Genomic DNA, 21,167 nt, shown 5'->3' with positions numbered 1-21,167 from the left:
TATTTAGGTGTCTATCCCACCATACTGAGTTAAGTTGTCGGATTGCTGTTCTTGTTTGTCCTAATCTTTGTGTAATTTCTTCCTCTGTTGTTGCCTTTTTCGTGATTATAAACCCCGGGTATTTGAATTTATCCTTTCCTTTGATTGTTACGTTGTCATCAATCTGTAGATCTTCTATGTCTTCTTCACTTGTAGATAGGTACTCTGTTTTCGCGAGGTTAATATCTAGGCCAGCTTTGGTATATTCTTCTTGTAGTTTCTTCATCATGTAGCTGAGGTCGTCTTGGTCTTGTGCAATCACTACTTGATCGTCTGCAAAACTTAAAGTATATAGGTATTCGTTCCGTACCGCTACTCCAATGCCTTCGCATTTTCTTTTCCATGTAGTCAAGGCTTTCTCTAAGTATATTTTGAATAGGGTTGGAGATGTGGAACAACCCTGCAGGAGCCCTTTTGTTGTGGTGAAGTCTCCTATGATTCTTGTTCCCATTTTAATGGACACTTTATTTTCTTTATACAGAGCTTTTGTAGCTTCTATGAGTTCCGTCTGTATTTCTAATTTGTACATTGTCTCCCATAGTTCTGACCTTGGTACAGAGTCATACGCCTTTCTCAGGTCCACAAATGCCAAGTGTATATCTCTATTTTTAGTTTTTTTCGTTTCCAACAGTTGTTCCAGTGTGTATATGTGGTCTATGCATGATCTTCCTGCCGTGAAGCCTGCCTGATCCTCCCCGATTTTGCCTTTTATCGCTTGCTCTATATTTTCTCGCAGTATGTTCCCAGGCTGCTTCCAGAGAAGAACAACAAAATCTTATTTTTTATTTTTCCTATGCTGATTCTAAGTCCCAATATCTCCATATTCTTTCTTACGTGGCATATGTTTCGCGATCTTCAATAAAAACTGTAATTTAATATTCCTTAGTCAAAAAATTCCTTGGCTTTCTTCAATATTACGAACTACTAGTAAGTTTTCCTAACTAATGGTAAGTCAGTAAAGTTCTGTCTGCTTCTGGCGAAGACTATACAAGTCTAAAATATGATAAATAAGTACATTTACTGATAATCGTTATAATTAAAAAAAATCTATCGAATAAAGAAAAGTAATTAAATTCTTGGTGTGTTCAGAAAAAAGGCCAACATGATTTAAAAGTTAAGATAAGAAGATAAAAAAGCTAAGATTAGATAATAAAAACGAAGAAGTAGAGGCTGACTTTTATGATATGAAATACGTTGACTTAACAAGTAGATAAAAATATTTGGAAGATATTAAGATACATGTATACATATAATTTTGAAGCATATTTACAAATACCTACTATTAATAACCACCCTTAAAAACATTTCTGTTCGACGTCTATGAGACTAATATTTCTAAAACTCTGTACAAGGCCAATTTGTCTAAGAATCTGCTTACTCCTAAAAAACCCAATAGAATCGGGACAATAAAACGATTGTAATGGGTTAAGGAAGCCTTTCGGAACTTCTAAGAAACTTTTTGTTTGGTATTTTTTTACAATAGACAAAATATTGGCAATTGAGACGAAGGTCGACCGTTTATTTTTGGGAAGCGAGATTCTGTGAGGACAGGAACAGAGACAGATAGATATATGACGCTTGAAATGCTTAGTCGTCAAAACTTTTTGGCGATTTTAAAAAGCGGAATTGGGTCAACTATAATAAATAATTTCCAGAGTGTGTCCAAGTGTTTCAATGACTTTATTTATTTATCTCCTTCAAACTTTTAATTCAGAATAAAATGAAATTTTATTCTATGATTTATTATATAATTTCGGAATTATCTTACAAGTATTTATGTTGAATTAATGTTTCTCCATGGAAACAATGAATAATTAAAACACTTAAAGATACAGTTTCCTAACTTTTTAAAATTACACACAGATATGGTTTTCAGTGTTTTATAGATACAATGAGTTCTTACTAACCACTGATTAAATCATCTAATAATAAAAATAAAAATAGCAAACGAAAAAAAACCTTTATAATAACACAAAATCCATAATAAACCAAACATACAGCTTTGCATTCGCATTCATTTTTTTTTTCTTTGAATTTATGTGATTATCGATGCTACACAGTTCTCTACACTAAAAAAGTGCTAAATATAGATTCAGATCATTATGCAGCTGGCACAAATAACCGGGCAATAATGTTGGCGTAAAGAAGAAAGGCCCCAAAACAACTCGTTACAGCATTAATTTCCTCAATCAAGGCTTACAATATGTAGGGATAAAAATGGAGATCTAACTAACACGAAACGAGAAGAATCCGACCATATTTTAAGATAAGGTGCATGGAAAACAAGGTCCAGGAAGAAGAATAATACCCTGGTTGCATAACCTACGAAAATATTTTAAATTAACTAATACCGGACTTTTAAGGACAGCAGTCAATAAAGTCAAAATAGCCATTTTCGTGTAGCCACTACTATTTTATGGGTTAAATATTTTCCACCCTTCCTGTCCACTGAAGAAAAAGACTAAAATCTAACAACTCTCTATTTGTTTTTTATATAATACTACCTCAAAGACCACGAAACAACACACCCTAAGAAACCAGTTTAATACAGTAAGTATGGGACACATAAAACGTCCAAAAAGAAAATAATCGGAGGAAGTGATGACATCTTCTTCGTATTCTTCTTCTTCTTCTTTTGTTGTTGTTCCATCGTTTACGTGGTCTTCCTACTGATCGTCTTCCTATTAGGGAACCGTCTCCTGCCGTTTTTACTACTCTTTTTGATGTCATTCGGCTTATATGATCGTTCCATTCTACTCTTCTATTTCTTACCGAGACGGTTTGGTAAATTCTGCATTTTATTTCTTTCTTAAGGTTCACAAAACATAGATATGCCAGTTTATTGTATTCTAATGATTTCTCTTGCACTATAAATATAGCGTCGGTGCATGATCTTCTCGACCTAAAACCTTGTTGTTCTTCTGCTAGTGTTATAATTTCACACAATTTATTTGTTATTACTTTAGTTGTTAATTTTAGTGTTTAATAAATTAATTCCTCTGTAATTATCCGGGTCCGATTGATATCCTTTTTTGAAGAGAGGTATTGGGATGCTTGATCTCCATTCTTGAGGAATTTTGTTTTGTTCTATTATTTTTTGGATTAGTTTTAATAGTTGTTTGGTCAGATCTGGCCCTCCATATTTTAGGAGTTCATTCGGTATTCTGTGCTCTCTTATTGATTTTCTATTTTTTAATTTCCGGAATGCTTCCTTTACCTCTTTTTCCTCAATATTTATTTCTTCGTTTGTCGTCACCTGTGGTGTTGGTGGTTTATTTTCGTCAGCTTTAGCAAATAGGGATCGAAATTAGTCTGCCCATGTTTTCTTCTGAATGTGTTTCGTTTTTATTAGTTCATTCATCTTTTTTCATTGTCCTCTGATCATCCGTCATATTTTTTTGTGTTCCGTAAAAGTAGGTAGTGGTCCATCGGTTTTGAGAAGCTCTGTCAGTGTTCCCTTTTTATTTGCCTAACTAAAGTATTCGTTTCATTTCTGATTCGTTTATAGTTATTGTATGCCTGTTGTGTTTGTTGTGTTCTGTATTGTAAAAAGGCTTTCCTTTCTTATTTTCTTCACATTTTGTCTTCACTTTCTCTCTAAACCATATGGGTTTCTTTTTGATATGTTAGTTTTCATTACCTTCCTTTCTCCAAGTGATTGTTTTTTAATTTTTCATTCCTAGCAATCTTCTCTTTTTAACGTATAGCTTCCATTTATTGTTAAAACGATATTCTATTCTATATCCAACATGTCTTAGTAAGGACCATGCTTTCCGACTTCATGTTTAGAACTATAGGTTTTCAGTCCAATTTCTGCGATATCTTGGTCGGCAGTTTCAAGAAAGATTTGTTATAAAATAAACATGATAGTTCTAATGCAAAGAAAAAACAATTGCAGTGTATTGGTCGATGAAAAGGGATATATAGTTACAGACACAGAATGAATTCAAGCTGAAAGTATGGAAAAAGTACATAGAAGAGTTATTTGATGATCAAAGAGAAGAAAACAGTGAAGATCTGAAATACAAATCAGGACCAGATATAAGAAAAAGTGAAAATAGATTACACTATTATAGAAATAAAACTAGGTTTTTATGGTTGGTCAGGATGAAATACCAACAAAAGTAATTAAACTAATTGATGACTGCAATAAACATATAGACAAGGTGAAAAGCTCGGGTTCGTTCGGAAAAATATTCCCATGAGATTCTTTTGCATAATCACTTTCACAAGATACCTCAAAATAAGTTTCAAGAGGTCGCCCAGTCTAAAAGTTGTTCAAATCTTTTTAAACAATCTGTAACAATAAATTTTTTTAGATTTTTTGCTACAAAGCATTATAAACAAAAAGGTCTGTTGTAAGTTTTCTCTAAAGTTTGAACTTAAATTTAGGTCCATGGTGAATTCAAAAATAATATTTTTTTGTGTTTCTGAGCATGAAATTCGTAATTTTGTTTTAGTTTTAAATTTTTTATAACTATAAAACGATTAATTTTACAGCAAAATTACAAAAGATCTATTTTATTGGTCCAAAAAATAAAAAAAAAATTGTCCGGGTCGAAAAAATTTTTCTTGCTAATTATCATGATCTTTGTGTTCTTTACGTTTGTATTGATTCCGTATTGTTGACTGTGGTACGTGATAAGTACAAGATAAGAGTAATAAAATTCAAAGCACGTGGTGTTCGTGTGTATTAAGGTATAAAAAATTATATACCTTAATACACACGAACACCACGTGCTTTGTATTCAACAGGTATACTAGCCACTCCTGGATATCTCCACTTCATGGTTTGTTCCAGTTTCACTTTTAGTGATAAAATTGTTCATAAGGACTTGTAGGTCTTCTAGGTTGTCCGAAGATATCGGTTAGCTATAAATTATTTTGTTATTCACTTACCCTTTTGCAATTCCTTTGTTGTTCAGATCATGACTATTGTTGAGATAATTATGTCTGAAAAAAAAAGAAATATTAAATCTCAAAAATTAAGTACTACTAATACTACTCTTTCAAAGCAGTAGTTGTTAATGCTACATAGGTACTCTCTCAAAGTGAAGATGATTTACAACGTATGCTGCACCAATTTAATATAACCGTCAAAAACATGTTAATTTCTCCAGAAAAGACAAAATGCATGGTTATAACAGAAAATTTCTTCTTCTTCCTATGCCGTCCCCATTAACGGAGGTTGGCGACCACATTTTTAAAAGCTTCTCTGTCTTTTGCAACGTGGAATAATTCGTCTACAGTCATGTTTGTCCAGTCTCGAATATTTCGCAGCCATGACTTCCTCTTTCTACCTATTCCCTTTTTGCCATCGACTCTACCCTGCATGATGACCTGCAGAAGACTATATTTATTATTTCTTAGTATGTGTCCAAGGTATGCAGTCTTGCGTACTTTTATCGTTCTCAACAATTTTTTGTCTCGAGAAAATTTACTAATACGTAAATTGAAGCTGAAAGGTCAGATAATAGAACAAGTGATGGAGTTTAAATATCGAGGCATCAGAGTATCTAGCTATGGAATGCTCAAAACAGAAGTGGAAGTGAACAATATGGAGCAATAACAATATCGGGAAAGAAATTAAAGGCAGAATTTACAAAACAGCCAGCAGACCAATAATGACATATGCAATAGAAACACGACCCGATACAACAAACAGACCAACAATACTAGAAACAACAGAGATGAAAACATTTAGAAAAATTGATGGTAAAACACTATGGGACAGAGCTAGTAGTACAGATACGCGACGTAGATGCAAGATGGAGAATATCAAGGACTGTATAAGATATAGAAGAGTAGAATATACCGATCATATAAACCGAATGACGACAAATAGAGTGGTAAAGGCGGCGTGAGACGGTTCCCCAATAGGAAGACGATCAGTATTAAGACCGCGAAAACGATGTAATGACAACTTACTGGAGGCACATTGAAAAACAGATGTTTACACAAACAAAAAGAGAAGAAACAAAAGTAAATACTAAAAAAATATTATGCAATTTAAAGATTTTAAAAAATATATTAAAAAAGGAAAGGGAAGGAAAATATCAAATATCATAAAAAATGAATGAGCTATTATACTATAAGTCATAAGCATGTTACAAATAAGCATGATCATAACTTCTTCTTCTTAGTCGTTGACCTGATGCAGGTATCGTGATAACATGAAGCTATTAGCTAAATTTCCCAATGTTCCTCCACGTTTTTCTATCTTCTGCCATTCTAGCACATTCTGACAATGGAGCGCCAATGGTAGCAACAATATGGTCCGTGTATCGTGTGGGAGACCTACCTCTATTTCTTCTGCCTTCTACTTTTCCCTGGATGGTAAGTTTTTCAAGACCATTTCTTCGAAGCACATGTCCAAAATAGCTTATTATTTGTTCTGATATTTGTGTTCTTAGTCTTTTCTTTATGTTTAGCTGGTCCAGTATGGATTCATTTGTTCTTCGGGCCACCCATGGTATTCTCAGCATTCGTCTCCAGCAGTACATGATCATAACAACTAGTACATATTATGATAGATATGGTAGAGATTGATAAATTTCATGTTCATGTAGTAAAGTAGGATTGCAACACGTCTTAGTTCTTGATAATGACCCAATACAGAAACTTCTTAAACAAAAAACTTTTTGTCTCATATTGTATTGTGTCAACCTCGTAGTAAATTTCAGCGACTATTCTTTGTACAAAAATCATCGTGGCATTGATTGTAGATAACATTTTGAAAATTAATTTGAATGAAGCATCTCCTTCAGTAATTAATCACGTATTAGAAGAATAATTTAATTTATGAATTAATAACCTACACATTCTAATCTAATATATAATAATGGTAATTTCATTGCTCTGATGTCGCACCTCTAAGTATAAAGTATCAAACAGGTCGTTCTTTTACTCGTTGCATAATTTAGAATCACGAAAGATAATAAAAAACCCAATATTATTATAGTAAATATACGAGCAACTTGTTCCAACTTGTTCCAAATAACCGTAATTTCATATTAAATCGGAATATAATATTGAACTTCCCACCAAAAATGATTGCTTACATGACCGCCCTAGGCCATGCTGTAAAGTACTTAAATATTTCTGAATTAAAAAACGGGATTCTAGATGTACAAAGCTTCAAAAAGCCTTTACGAGATGCTTTTACCTTCACTCGGCAATAAAAAGAGTAAATAACTCTTACCATAAATTGGCCGACTCGTAAATTTTTTGCAAGGGCGAATATTATCTACCTGCTCTTTTAAAAATGCCTTAGAGAAGTTAAAAAAGCATTTACCGACAAAGAAAAAAGAGTCAAGAATGTAATAAAGTTTTTTTTACAAATTAGGTATGTAAAGTACCGTTATTTTGAATAAAGAACTAAATTTTGAATTCACAATAATTGAGTGTGTTTTATTTGGTATAAGAACTAGATATTCCTAATTTTTTAATATATGGATTTTTAAAATTAAATATTAAAAATATAACCGTTGACTTTGATTATCTAGCAATTCTAGCAACTCTAAAAAATATATTCAGCAAAATGAACTGGCAGAACAAAGGAATATCCATTGATGGAGAATACCTCAGTCATCTAAGATTAGCAGACGACATCGTTCTGATCGCTAATAATCCGGCAGAACTACAAGAACTTATAAGCCACCTGAATGCAGCTGGCAATTAAGTTAACCTAAAAATGAACTTGACAAAAACAAAAACCATGAACAACGAGCTAGTGGATGTCCAAAATGTAATAATAAACAACACTGCACTTGAGACAGTAGACGAGTATATATACCTGGGACAATTAATACATAAATCTGGCTCCTTACTTCCAGAAATCAACAGAAGAATGAAACTAGCTTGGACATCTTTTGGTAGAAATACAGTTATATTCAAATCGAAGATGCCAATCCACCTGAAGAAAAACTCATTCGATCAGTTTATACTACCAATCATGACATACGTCTGCGAAACTTGGACACTAAAAAAGAGATAATATTGAAATTCAAAGTCACTCAAAGGTCAATGGAGCGATGCTTGCTAGGTATAACAAAGAGAGATCAAAAAAGAATAGAATGGATCAGACATAAAACCAAAGTTATTGACGTAATCCATAGAATTAAATCTTTAAAATGGCAGGGGGCGGGACATTTAGCGAGATAGAACTGACAATAGGTGGTCCACTAGAATTACGCTGTGGTATACAAGAGGCATCAAGAGACCAAGAAGACGTCCAAATTTAAGATGGGACTATGACATAAGGACACAAGCCGGTATAACATGGAACAGAAAAGCGAATATTAGACAATCGTGGGCAGATATGAAGAATGAATATGTAAGGGAGGCTACACCATAAACGGTAGAATATGCTGAGAATGATGATGATGATGATGGTGATGATGATGATGATCCTGTGCCATACGGACGGCTTCATGTAGGGATTTTCCCCCCAGAGTCTTCATTTGGTCTGCCCACAGTATTGGAGATCTTCCTTTTGGTCTTCGGCCTTTCTAACATTTTTATTATATATACTATTCGGTCTTCATCTGGGATTTTCTTATTGTGCATTGAAGTATTGTTGTGTTACAACTAAGTTGTAAACAGAAAAATCAACAACAGCTAGAAGAATTGTAGCCCGCATAAACGGTACAATATTACAAAAGAACTACTGCAGTGGTCAGAGACCACTGCACCATATGAACCAGCTGAATTTGGCCAAGAATGTCAATTTTGGTACCTCAAAAAATATGCAAAAACTCCCGTTTTCCCCCTAAATCGGCCACCCGTATAGGAGGAAAAACGGAAAAAACCGTTTTATAACCTAAGAATCTGTATGCTTGAGCATTTATTATATCAATTGCAAAAAAGTAGCCTACTTCTAGTTTTTGTTAAACTGTAATTATTTTTAGTAACGTTCAATAACAATTAAGTAGCACAATAATTGTATTAATTAGTGAATGTTCTGTATTATTATTTAGAATTAATTTTAAGTAGAAATGAATTTGAGTGTAAAGCAAAGAATTGAAATACTCATGATGATTGGGTATGGAGACAAATCGCGAACTCCGACAGAAGTGAGTAATTTATTTAATGATAAATATCCAGAAATACCCATCACGCAGTTAACAGTAAGTAAGATTGAAAAGAAATTTCGAGAAACTTTTACGGTTGAAAATGCACGCAAATCAGGTCGTCCCTCTGTAAATTATGTTACAACATTAGATGTTCTACTTGCTTTTAAAGATGCGCACAATTCTGTTCGTAAGGTTAGTAGTGATCTCGATGTTTGCAAAACAACGGTACACAAAGTACGTAAAAGTAAGTAAAGTAAGTAAAATGCACAGTTGTACAGGAATTAAACGAGGATGATCCAGATAAAAGAATACAATTTTGCGAAATAATGTTGGATAACAGTCACCGAAACCCTCTCTTGGTTCAAAATATTAATTTTTCTGATGAGGCTACATTCAAATTAAATGGCGAGGTCAACCGTCAGAATTGTAGATACTGGGCAAAAGAAAACCACAACTGGATGCGGGAACATCATACACAATACCCGCAAAAGGTAAACGTATGGGCTGGCATTGTAAGAAATAAAATCATTGGACCCTACTATTTCGAGGGTAATTTAAACGGGCCAGCATACCTTCAGTTTTTAAGTGGGTATCTCGTACCTACTTTAGTTAATTTATTCCCCCGTACAATTAATCTTGGAGGTTTTGATAAAAGTTTATGGTTTCAACAGGATGGTGCGCCTCCGCATTATGCTTTAGATGTTCGAAGGTACCTAAACGAAATTTTTCCGAACAGGTGGATTGGAAGCCGTAGACATATTGAATGGCCAGAGAGGTCATCAGACCTCAATCCTTTGGACTATTTTATATGGGGTCATTTGAAGAATGTTATTTATAAAACGAAACCTGCAAATATTGGAGAGTTAAAAACAAGAATTCGTAAAGAAATAAACAATATTTCTCAAGAAAGCATAAACAAGGTTCTACAAGAGTTTGTACAACGTTTGGGTTACTGTCAAATACAACAAGGGCTACAATTCGAACATTTAAGATTGTCATGTATTAATTACTGGATTACTTTCAAGTTATTTATTATAATTTATTTATAAGGTAAAAGAAATAATAAATTAGACTTACTCACAATCAATTTAATTTAACTAATCAGACGACCGGTTTCGCTTTCTACAATATGCAAAGCATCTTCAGGTCAAGATACAAAGTTAAATAAATGATGCCGGTACTCTATTAATTGGTGGTTGAAAGAACATGGTTCAAACTATCTTGTATTGTTGATTGGAGAACTCAAGTCAACTATTGTAATTGTTTAACAGTAAACGGGGAAGTTCTTGAGGAGACAGATTTTATCCAATGAAGTAGAGATAGGTAAATGTAATTGTTTGTTTGATGAAAGTAATGTTCTATACCATTAAGTTCTTTAAAGTTATTTATATTTATTCTGGAGATATATTTATGAAATATGTGTTATTTATTGAGATTTTTATTTTTGTTTTGGAAGGTGACAGTTGTGAGACAATGAATAAGAATAGATGTACAAATTGTGTGGGTGTGCAATTATATCAGCTTGTAATTATCAAATTTCTTTGATAAAGTTATGTTGCAATATGTGGCAAATTGTTGTAAAGTCCAATATATAAAGTTAAAAATTAAAATTGAGACACTTTAAGACACACAGAAAACACACAGAAAACACTTAAAAAAAACGGTGGGACGAAACAGACATTAAATTTAAAAGGGGAGGATTTTAAAGAACTACATCTCTTACTTGGAGACAATGAGTTTTTTATGTTATATGACATATAATATGTTATATGACATAATTCAATGAATAAAGTTATTCGATCAATAAAACTGACATATCTGTGTTTCACCAACGTCAAATAAGACTTATTCTATGAATAAACTCCAAATAAGTTATTAGTCTAATACTAGCGGACCAACTCGACATCGAGTTTTTTAAATGAAATTTGACTAATAAAAACGAAACCGGAAGTCGACCTCAAAACCGGAATGCAATTTTTAGTTCATCAAATGTCGACATGGATCGACATCATTTAGCAGTTAATTTTGCATGCTGATCACGAATCCGGTGTCAGATTTGCTCTATCTTGACGTTTTATGTGCGTTTCGGGTCACTTCCGGTGTCGGATCGCAACCGGAAGTACATATTTAGATTCGTCTCGACGAGACCTTTCGATCCATATATACATTGTGGGGTCTAAAACTTAAAGTAAATTTTAACTTCCGGTCATCTCAAAACCGGAAGTGAATTTTTGTACCAAAAGTATATCTTGACAACTCATACGTAATACTAATAATATTCCGAAAAAATATTTTAATTATCTAATATGGTTTTTGAGTAAAGTGGTGGACAAGAAAAGGGCTTAGCGTTTTAGTATATAAGATTGGCCAAATAAATATTTATTCTTCGAAAAAGTTGACAGCTAACCTCACTTTAAATATCAATAATAAAGAAAATTCATTTAAAACTAGGTTTAGAATATCAAAGTTCTCCATTTCTTTCTCTAAATAATTTTTGCTCCTCTCGCGTTTTTTGTCCATTTTCACAAATTTCAGATTCACAATAATTTACAACCACAACAAACAGATTTTTTTTATATAAATTATTTATTGACATTGACAATTATTATTATTTTGACAAATTAATCAACCAATATCAAATATTATAGGTTATGTATATGATTACAGTGAAAAATAGTGCGATGCGCTTGGCCAAGCACCTAAGAGGTGGAGACCAAGAGAGGTGTCAACGAGTACAGTCTGTGGAAAATCATTACACTTTGAACTTATTCGACGAATAACTAACTGTGGATTACAAATAGTTATTGAAACGGAATAAAATTTATTCTACTAATAAATTTTATTCGACGATTAACTATTCAGTGATTTATTTGTGGTTGGTGAAACCGGCCCTTAGAGTCTCACCTTGTGTAATGAAATTTTATTGTTAAATGTAGAACATTAAATTTAAAAATCGACGTGTTTTAGATTTTTTTAAAAAGGCTTTTCATTTAGGAAATATCGAATTTATTCCATACTTTACGGACACATTGTATATATATATATATATATATATATATATATATATATATATATATATATATATATATATATATATATATATATATATATATATATATATATATATACATCCAGTTCGAACGATTTTAGAGCAAGAAGTCAGAACGAAAATATAATATGTCATTTTAATTACAATTATTGTACTTTGTTACCAACAAAATATGCTAGTTCCAGTATTTTATTTACAAAATGTACTTAAATTAACTGACGTAATTATTCTTTAGACGCCCATTTAAAAGCACGAACTACAAACAACGACGCCGACGTACGTCTAGTAATATCAGCAAAACAATTGCCATAATGGCATACAGTTTACCATTCCTCAAAGCGATACATCTTTAAAATGGCTTATTCCACAGTGCTTGCATCATATCCCACTAGGCTCCTTATTTCGCCGGGCAGCGCCATCAAATTGCTTCCATAAATTCAACTAAGTTCTCCCCGACGACTTGGACCACAATTCATCTGATACGCTTATCTCTTTTTCTCTAAAGTGGAACAACCGAAGGCGAAATGGCTTCTTTGTCTCGCTTCGAAGTTAATTAAACTTTTGATCGTTTTCGTGTGCAATGAATGTTATTTGTCTTTTGCGGTTTGGATCGCGCGATGTACCTGCGAAATTTCAGAAGGATGAATAGGGAACGGCGCCATGTTAGTTTAACCGCACACCGATCGAATTAAGCTCAAAGACTGTGGCTTTCGACTTCCGTGCAATTGAGCAGTTAATGTCCGTTTTTGCAATGAGGTTCTTAACAAAGGAAATTAATAGGGATATATTCGTCAAAAAACAATTTTCTATCGTAATCTAATAAACTCTATATATTAAATAATTACTGTTTCTATAAATATACTATCCTCTTCCATTCAATGGTGTTTTATTAGGTTTTTGGGTTTTATTCAAAAAGAGAATACTTGTAGACAAATGCAAGTTTTTGCTACTACATAGTTTGATTTTATTTTTATGATACGCTTTTATTAAAGAATTTATCTAGATACATGAGTTTCTTAATTGCACGAAGTAAAAGTTAGTCGCAGGGCCGCCGCTACCATGTGTGCCAAGTTTGCATCGCACACGGGCGGCCAAAAGCAGTCCACTGATGATAATATTTTTTTAAAACGAAAATAAATTCAAATAGTTAAATAGTAATGATTCAAATAATTATGTGAACTCTAATATTCCAAACAATAATAATTATTCAGTACGTGATAATACTCAAATGCGTTTCATTTATCATGTATACTTCTTTTTTTCATCCTAATCTAAAAAAAAAGTCAGAAAATATTATTTATTGTTTGAACTGCCGCCCTTTTGCAGGTACAGTCATAAAGCAGTTTCGGGAATACTTTTTAATTCAAAGCGACTGGCAGCTTTCGGACTTCAGTTATTTGGGATTTCACACGTAGATACTTTACAAGAATTTAGGCAAGTGGTTGTGAAGTTTCTGTTATAATATTGTTCCTATGGTTATGTTTATAGATGGGTTATTATGTCTTATGTTCAGTCTTAGTTTAGAGTTCGATGAATTTAGACACGCTTTTGATAAACGATTTTGTTTGTAAAATATAGTAGTGTACCCGTTTCATTTGCACAGTAGGTACTGTATTTCGAAGTAGCGTCGAGATCAGAGCAATTTTATTCGTATACGCGTTACGGCTACATATTATTTGGAGAAACATTATTTGGATAACTTATTTGAAGTGTTTTTGGATTTATTTTGTTAAATTCGCCCGGCTTCGTTCTTAAGTGATAATTTCAAAATGTCTGAAAGAAAAAGAAAACGACTTTCAGGTTTTCAATATAGAAAAATAAAAGAGGCAAAAACTGAGGAGAAAAAAAACTTAGCGGTGCACTGGAATCATTTTTGATGAAAGACATACATGAAAATATAGAAGACTCGGATATAAATTTAGGACCTTCAACTTCAAGCGAAGTCCAAACCATAGAAAAAAGTATCAAACAATTGAATATTCCTGCGGATAGAGGTAGAGATAGAGTGGAAACGCCTGAACCTGAAACCACCAACCAAGACAGAACAAATAATGTTCCAGTTAATCTGGATTGCACTGTAGGAAGCTCCAGCATATACTTGGTTTCAGATGATCCCGGAAAATCGCCTGCAAATATGAATCCAAGTGAAGTTCAATTTGTTGTTGAAAATTTTCCTCAGCAAATTACAAAAATTAAAACTTTCACAGAGACACAAATAATAGGAAATTTTCAGAAACTTATTATTATCGCACATTACCTTATCAAGACCAAATTCATCGCCTGTGGTTACTTTACTCATTATCACTAAATAGTGTTTTTTGTGCACCTTGTAAACTGTTTTGTTGTGATGAAAGCAGCCGACAATTACTTAGTGGAATTAATGGGGTAAGTGACTGGCAACATTTAGTTATTATTTTAAAAAGACATGAATCCGTTGCAGCTCATATAAAATATTCTCAAAAACTGTTTGAACTATCTACAGCATTAAAAAAATGATTAAAAGTTGACTCTGCTCATCAAAAATTATATGAAATGGAGACAAAACATTGGGGCGCTGTTGTTGAAAGATTATTATCAATTGTAAAATTTTTATCTAATCAATGTTTAGCTTTTAGAGGATCATCCAATAAGTTATTTGAACCAAATTAATAATGGAAATTATTTGCAGTTATACCCTGGCCGCTTAAAACATGGAATCCAAGATCGCATGATCACTCAATGCAAGCATCGACAGGCGCTCGAAACTAGACCTTATGAGAAACTGTTTACACCGTCATTATTTGTGTCATGATATTATAACTTAAATGTTTTATGTATCATGATTTGTGTTTCACTTTCGCTGGCTGGTGAATTTTGTGAAAATGTTTAAAATTAATGTAAATCAATAACCTCTAAAAAAACGGTATAAATATATTATAGCAACATTGTTACTTCGTTTTTGTTGAGCGGTGTAAACGTGGGAAAAGTGGTAACATAGGAAGAGGAATATTTAAGGGTGCGTGTCATTCACATGATCATTCCATCTTTTCAGCGGCTCAACTATAGTTGAAATGATTTCGATGTTTGACGCTGTATTATCAGAGCATCTTCGTCGTGTGGAATACAAGAGTACAAATATACCACATTATTTAGGATGGCAACGTCAAAATGAATTGATTGTTTTATTGGCAAACTCTGTTCAGGACGTTATCCTAAAACAAATTCGAGAATCTAAATATTTTTCTATCATCTTAGATTGTACCCCAGATATAACGCACGTAGGACAAATAACAATTGTAGTAAGATGTGTTTCAACTTCAACACCAGTTCAGATATTTGAATACTTCTTGGGCTCTTCTCCTGTAACTGGACAAGGTCTGTTTAAATTTATAGAAAATAAACTGAATGAATTAAATATAAATATTAATAATTTGCGTGGACAGGGTTACGATAATGGAGCCAATATGCGTGGTAAAACACATTGGATTGCAGAAGAAAATCTTAGACAAATATCCTCGAGCATTTTTTATTCCCTGTTCTGCGCATAGTTTAAATCTGGTGGTAAATGATGCAGTAAAAATAAGTTTTGAGTCAGTGGAATTTGTTAATACTGTACAGGAACTATATGTATTTTTTTCTTCTTCCAATATTAGATGGAACATTTTATTAAAGCACCTTCCAAAGTTGACATTAAAAGCATTGTCGGACACGCGATGGGAGAGTCGGATCGATGCAATCGCACCATTAAAAACCCAGATTAGTGAAATATATGATGCTTTAGAAGAATTGCAAAATGATAACACAAGGGATATGAATACTAGGACTTTAGCAAAATCCCTTAAAAATAAAATTTGGAAATTTAAATTCATGTGTTCTGTTGTAGTGTGACAAGATATTTTAAGTAAAATAAATGTGGTTAGCAAAATCCTTCAAAGCCCAAAATTTGACATAAAATCTTCACTTGATGCACTTGATAATTTAAAAAAATATTTCATAACCAAACGTTCTGATGAACATTTTCAACCGAATTCAGAGAGATATCTACAAAAGCTAACATAGAAGATTTCCCTAGCTCCTCTACCGAACGAATTAGAAGAAGAAAAGTGCATTTTGAGTAGATGAACCTATATTATCTCCGGAATTGTCATTTAAAAGAAATTTTTATTTTAAGATTTTGGTGCTGCAATAACAGCAATTGAAGAACGGTTCCAATTACTTCAACAGCACACAGACATTTTTAGTGTAATATATGGCATAACCAAACTTGAAAACGATAATGAACTTAAAACCAATTGTGAGAAAGTGAATCAAGCCCTTACAGACATAAACAGCTCAGAGACTGACATTAGTGCAACCGATTTATATGAAGAAATTAAAGCTATTCAACCATTTTTTCCACAGAAAAAAGTCCTAGTGATATTCTTGAATATATCTACGAAAATAATGTTGTATCAACATTTCCCAACTTAACTTTAATAGTACGTATATTCCTAACTCTACCTGTTACTGTAGCTACGGGTGAGCGGTCGTTTTCAAAACTTAAGATTATTAAAAACTATTTGCGATCTTCAATGAAGCAGATAGACTTTCTGCTTTAGCAATGTTATCTATAGAACATGAAGTGTGTGCGACATTGGACATTAAAGATATTGTCAAAAAGTTTTCCGAGACGAAAGCCCGAAAAGTTCATTTTTAGTTTTATGTGTTTATGTTTCTATTCACGGTTTATTTTAATTAAATGGACGTTTAAATTAGGATATTAGGATATTAGGATATACATTAGGATAATATATGGACGTTGGATGATGGAGATTAGTCTAAATGTTCAAGTATTTATCTATTTACAAATTATTATTGTTATATTATGCATCTTCTGCACATTTCTTTAAATAATAGTATATATGTCTAAAGTGTTGGAAGGGGGGCGACACATATTAAGTTGCACACGGGCGGCCAATACCTTAGCGGCGGCCCTGGTTAATTGGGAGGAAAATCTTAGAACTGGTACGATATATTATGTTGACAGTTTCGACTGTTTAGCCAGTTACTACTCTTAATTATTAATTATATTTACATATCTAAGAAGCCTATAATACTCCTTGTAAATGAAAAATACGTTTCCTGCAATTAAAAACGTGAATACACAACAATGGTATCTTCTTAACGATCTAAACTCAACTAAAATCCAACAATTCTTAAATAAACACATCTAACATCAAATTTATTTCATGTCGCCGGTCTCAAGACTTGAAAAATGGATTAGGTACGGGGACGGCGGAATAATAATTCTCCATAGTCGAGATTAGGTTTCACATGGAGAAGGTAACTAATGTCCATGTCCTTGTAGAAGTGTTGGAGAGTATTTTACACCGACGTGCAGTTATCTCTACTTTACTCCAAGGACGTGCGACTCAATCTCGCGATGGGGATCAAAGGAATTAATTAGTTTTTGTGAAACATGTTGTATTTTGTTAATTGTGGTAATTAAATTTAGAATACCTCATATTTGCATTCTGCTTCTATATTTTATTGTAGATAACCTTCTTTAAAAATGCACACAAAAGAAAATAAATATCCAATGAAAATTTTTAGATGCGGATACAACACAATTCATTGTAATAAAAATTATAGGTTGAGATTAATTTTTTATAATTTTTATTTCAAAATTTTTTAAAAAAAATTTCCTGATACTCGAAATATCCAGTAACACAGTCAGAGGACCATGCAAAAAGAAGAAATCCTAATAGTTTTATCAAAAGGTATGTTTATTATGCAGTTCGGGTTACGGTATAGGATACCATTGAATAAGGCTCCACGTGGGTGCAGTTATGACATGTTTATAACAGACGGCTTCTGGAAACACTCTAAAAAGAAGGTTGTTAATTTGCAGCATCCTTTTAAAATCTAGAAGTAGTTATATATGATTTAGTGACTGTTTACTCCTCCACCTTTTCCTCACACCATCCAACAGAAATCATCTGATGAAAGTTCTGACGAAAAAACCTCAACCTCAAAAGTTTATATCCAAGCTGAACTAAATGACTTAGTGAGAGATTTGGGTCTATCGAAGGATGCTGCACAAACCTTAGGATCACGACTGAAAGATAAAAATCTATTGGCTCCAGGTACCCCATTTTCGTGGTATAGACTTCGTGAAAAAGAATATTTTTCTCAAGAGGGCTTACTGGTGTATTGTCATAATATTCCTGAAGTAGTCATGAAACTGGGAGCTGACAATGACGATTCCACATCATGGCGGTTATTTATTGATTCTTCTAAGAGAAGTCTGAAGGGTGTCTTGTTGCACAATGGTAATGCTTATGCCTCAGTACCTGTTGCCCACTCCGTACATCTCAAAGAAACATATGAGAATCTTAAGCTGTTGTCAAATAAAATAAAGTATAGCGAATATTGTTGGCAACTCTGTGGAGATCTCAAAATAATATCCATGCTTTTGGGTCGTAGTCTGGATTCACAAAGTATCCATGTTTTATGTGCGAGCGGGTCAATCGAGCATGAAATTTACATTACGGTAAGGAAGAGTGGCCCCTTAGAGAATGACTTGTACAGGGACAAAAAAATGTGCAACCTGATACACTACACCCAAAATTAGTTCTTTTGCCTCCACTTTACATAAAGTCGGGATTGATGAAGCTTTAGATAAACACGGTATCTGCTTTAAATATCTGTGCGACAAATTTTATGCACTTTCTGAAGCTAAACTTAAAGAAGGAATTTTTGTAGGCCCTCAAATTCGAACCTAAAATTGGATAGATTGTTCCAGAATACAATGACTCAGGATGAATCTGAAGCCTGGAGTTCTTTCGTAGAAGTCATAGACGGTTTCCTTGTGTAAACAACATGTGTCCAAACTATAAAGAAATTGTAGCCAACATGGTCGAAAATTATAAAAAACTGGGATGCAATATGAGCGTCAAACTTCATTTTCTGAATTCCCATGTTGACTATTTTCCCGAAAATCTTGGAGCTGACAGCGAGGGGAAAGGAGAGAGGTTCCATCAAGATATAAAGGAGATGGAGAGACGTTGCCAAGGAAGATGGGATATAAGAATGATATCTGATTACTGATGGACCTTGAAGAGAGACTCGATCACAAAAATCCATAAAAAGAAGACCACAAAATGCAAGCTTCATGGAAACACAGAACAGTTTTATTAAAAAAACACAAACACTGTCTAACGTAAGTTATACTGAATTCTTTTTTTTAGAACAACTTAATTTTGCAGCGTAATTTTGTATTAACTAAAGTTTCAATAAATATTTTCTGAGTATTTTTGAAACCACGTCACCATGGACGATATAAATGAACCGTCCTCTATTCCCAGTACCAGTAACGCATTGGTTAGTGATCAGTGTAGTAGTGTCTGGGGTCAGGAGACTAAGAACTCGGAAGCCCTGAAGAAGACATCAAAGGCGATGTCCAGAACTCGGCGCAATGATAATCGAAGCGGTTCAATGCAGTTATTTATGAAAAAAATTAGATCTCTACCTTTACTATTTCTTTATGCTTTCTCGTACTGTTCGAAATTAGATCGTCTTCTCCAAATACCATTCTCACATATTGCGCCCAATATTCTTCTTAGTATTTTCCTTTCGAACACAATAAATTGTTTTTTTAATGATTTATATTTTGAGAATGATATCCGAAGTGGAAATCAAAATGTCAAATAAATTTAAGTAAAATTGTGGCTTATTCGCTATCAAAATAGTAAATTTTAATTCTTGTACTCGCCATCAAATCAATAATAAGAATATTAATTTGGACTCTAAATTATTCACATTGTAAAAATATAAATATTTAAAATAATTTTTAATAATAATAGCATGCTAATCGCAAATAAAGGCTGTTATTGAGATAGATAGACTACAAATTCCACCTGTGCATAATGTAGTGATGTGATCATTGAATATACCATTTTTCAAAGTAGAAACGTTCCGCGTCACAATTTATATAAAGTGTCGTCACTTATATTTAAAATTTCCAGAACGTCAACCTTAGAGTTCAAATTTTCCTAACACAGTTAATAATACGAAACCATTTACGAAACCCATACGGAACTGCTCGAATTTCATAGGCGTCAACATGGTATAATAATCAGAAAAATGTAATCATCATTATATTGGGAACTTTAGAATTATATTGATTAAATAACCAAAAACATTTGTTATTATTAATAATATAAATTTTATGAAATAACTTTTTAAGTCTAACATTCCACAAAATAATAATTTTAATTAAATAGATTAGACAATTGTGCGCAACTGATATGGGAATACATACTTCAAATTTTAATGGCAGTTCAGCCTGTGGCAAAATTGTTTAAAGTGTTGCCGCTTTTTTAGAGTAAGAATTTTGCTTATGTTTTGATTTATTACAATTTGATCATAATATATTGTATATTAATAAATTTTATTTATAAATACATATTAAATTTAGATTAATAGCTTTAAAAACTAATTATTGTTGTGTATTGTGATTGTGCTATGCCAAAACAACTAAATAGTCTATAGAAAGCTGATAAGCTTTCATATAAGATAGATTATTTTGAAAAAGAAATAATGGCGGGACGTTTTTACTATTAATGCTCTAAAAGAGGTAAGTTTAAAATTTAGAATATATAATTTTGTATTAAAATGTTTTCTTATGTATTTTAGTGTGTGCAATCATTTTTATATGAAAAATGCTATATATTATTATTTCATAAGTTCATATTTCCTTCAATTTTTTGAAATATTTTTAACTTGTTTAATTGCTTTTTAATTTTTTTTATTTTTCTATATTCTCTTATTTCTTTTTTATAATTTTATTTATCTTAATGTATTCCGGTGCCTCTGATTTTTTTACATTTGGTGTATTCGTTAAATAACCCAACACATCTTAGATGGTTTATTTATGTACCCCGTGGCAATTTTATATTTCAGCAATCACAGTCTAATATCTTACCACGTTTTATGGGATGCATAAACTCTACTCAATTTTCGAATACCTTAATCTGGTAAATAAT

At 32.6% G+C, this 21,167-nt stretch overlaps 1 long non-coding RNA gene across 1 annotated transcript in view; it reads right to left on the bottom strand.

Annotated features, from left to right (window-relative positions):
* Positions 1 to 21,167, bottom strand: part of LOC140434367 (uncharacterized) — a 1,119,986-nt gene that overhangs the window by 132,542 nt on the left and 966,277 nt on the right. Inside the window, exon 7 of the long non-coding RNA XR_011950047.1 lies at positions 4,939 to 4,992. This is a non-coding gene — a long non-coding RNA (uncharacterized lncRNA). The remainder of the gene's footprint in view (positions 1 to 4,938; positions 4,993 to 21,167) is intronic.

The sequence above is a fragment of the Diabrotica undecimpunctata genome, chromosome 2, assembly GCF_040954645.1.
Source record: "Diabrotica undecimpunctata isolate CICGRU chromosome 2, icDiaUnde3, whole genome shotgun sequence".
Classification (NCBI taxonomy): domain Eukaryota; kingdom Metazoa; phylum Arthropoda; class Insecta; order Coleoptera; family Chrysomelidae; genus Diabrotica; species Diabrotica undecimpunctata.
Note: the sequence above shows the minus strand (reverse complement) of the source record. Positions and strands in the feature narration are given on the sequence as shown.